Raw genomic sequence first — 2,500 nt, forward strand, 5'->3', positions numbered from 1 at the left:
CGAGAGGCAGCACCGTCCCTGCTATACGAAAGCCCCATCCAGCCCTGTGCCACCCGGGGGGTTCCAGGGTGCTGAGATGGCTGACGTTTTGCTCCGCTCTCGACGGTCACCGCGCAATGCAAGAACAGGCCAAAAACTGGCCAAAACGGCCCAAAAACGGGCCAAAACTGGCCATTTTTGGCTGCGCGAGCGAGCGGCGAGCGGCGGACAGCGAGCGAAGCGAGAGGCAGCACCGTCCCTGCTATACGAAAGCCCCATCCAGCCCTGTGCCACCCGGGGGGTTCCAGGGTGCTGAGATGGCTGACGTTTTGCTCCGCTCTCGACGGTCACCGCGCAATGCAAGAACAGGCCAAAAACTGGCCAAAACGGCCCAAAAACGGGCCAAAACTGGCCATTTTTGGCTGCACGAGCGAGCGGCGAGCGGCGGACAGCGAGCGAAGCGAGAGGCAGCACCGTCCCTGCTATACGAAAGCCCCATCCAGCCCTGTGCCACCCGGGGGGTTCCAGGGTGCTGAGATGGCTGACGTTTTGCTCCGCTCTCGACGGTCACCGCGCAATGCAAGAACAGGCCAAAAACTGGCCAAAACGGCCCAAAAACGGGCCAAAACTGGCCATTTTTGGCTGCACGAGCGAGCGGCGAGCGGCGGACAGCGAGCGAAGCGAGAGGCAGCACCGTCCCTGCTATACGAAAGCCCCATCCAGCCCTGTGCCACCCGGGGGGTTCCAGGGTGCTGAGATGGCTGACGTTTTGCTCCGCTCTCGACGGTCACCGCGCAATGCAAGAACAGGCCAAAAACTGGCCAAAACGGCCCAAAAACGGGCCAAAACTGGCCATTTTTGGCTGCACGAGCGAGCGGCGAGCGGCGGACAGCGAGCGAAGCGAGAGGCAGCACCGTCCCTGCTATACGAAAGCCCCATCCAGCCCTGTGCCACCCGGGGGGTTCCAGGGTGCTGAGATGGCTGACGTTTTGCTCCGCTCTCGACGGTCACCGCGCAATGCAAGAACAGGCCAAAAACTGGCCAAAACGGCCCAAAAACGGGCCAAAACTGGCCATTTTTGGCTGCACGAGCGAGCGGCGAGCGGCGGACAGCGAGCGAAGCGAGAGGCAGCACCGTCCCTGCTATACGAAAGCCCCATCCAGCCCTGTGCCACCCGGGGGGTTCCAGGGTGCTGAGATGGCTGACGTTTTGCTCCGCTCTCGACGGTCACCGCGCAATGCAAGAACAGGCCAAAAACTGGCCAAAACGGCCCAAAAACGGGCCAAAACTGGCCATTTTTGGCTGCACGAGCGAGCGGCGAGCGGCGGACAGCGAGCGAAGCGAGAGGCAGCACCGTCCCTGCTATACGAAAGCCCCATCCAGCCCTGTGCCACCCGGGGGGTTCCAGGGTGCTGAGATGGCTGACGTTTTGCTCCGCTCTCGACGGTCACCGCGCAATGCAAGAACAGGCCAAAAACTGGCCAAAACGGCCCAAAAACGGGCCAAAACTGGCCATTTTTGGCTGCACGAGCGAGCGGCGAGCGGCGGACAGCGAGCGAAGCGAGAGGCAGCACCGTCCCTGCTATACGAAAGCCCCATCCAGCCCTGTGCCACCCGGGGGGTTCCAGGGTGCTGAGATGGCTGACGTTTTGCTCCGCTCTCGACGGTCACCGCGCAATGCAAGAACAGGCCAAAAACTGGCCAAAACGGCCCAAAAACGGGCCAAAACTGGCCATTTTTGGCTGCACGAGCGAGCGGCGAGCGGCGGACAGCGAGCGAAGCGAGAGGCAGCACCGTCCCTGCTATACGAAAGCCCCATCCAGCCCTGTGCCACCCGGGGGGTTCCAGGGTGCTGAGATGGCTGACGTTTTGCTCCGCTCTCGACGGTCACCGCGCAATGCAAGAACAGGCCAAAAACTGGCCAAAACGGCCCAAAAACGGGCCAAAACTGGCCATTTTTGGCTGCACGAGCGAGCGGCGAGCGGCGGACAGCGAGCGAAGCGAGAGGCAGCACCGTCCCTGCTATACGAAAGCCCCATCCAGCCCTGTGCCACCCGGGGGGTTCCAGGGTGCTGAGATGGCTGACGTTTTGCTCCGCTCTCGACGGTCACCGCGCAATGCAAGAACAGGCCAAAAACTGGCCAAAACGGCCCAAAAACGGGCCAAAACTGGCCATTTTTGGCTGCGCGAGCGAGCGGCGAGCGGCGGACAGCGAGCGAAGCGAGAGGCAGCACCGTCCCTGCTATATACGAAAGCCCCATCCAGCCCTGTGCCACCCGGGGGGTTCCAGGGTGCTGAGATGGCTGACGTTTTGCTCCGCTCACGACGGTCACCGCACCACGCAAGAACGGACCATAAACAGGCCAAAACAGCCCAAAAACGGGCCAAAACTGGTCATTTTTGGCTGCGCGAGCGAGCGGCGAGCGGCGAACAGCGAGCGAAGCGTGAGGCAGCACCGTCCCTGCTATACGAAAGCCCCATCCAGCCCTGTGCCACCCGGGGGGTTCCAGGGTGCTGAGAT

This window comes from Musa acuminata, unplaced genomic scaffold, assembly GCF_036884655.1.
Source record: "Musa acuminata AAA Group cultivar baxijiao unplaced genomic scaffold, Cavendish_Baxijiao_AAA HiC_scaffold_130, whole genome shotgun sequence".
In the NCBI taxonomy this organism is placed as follows: domain Eukaryota; kingdom Viridiplantae; phylum Streptophyta; class Magnoliopsida; order Zingiberales; family Musaceae; genus Musa; species Musa acuminata.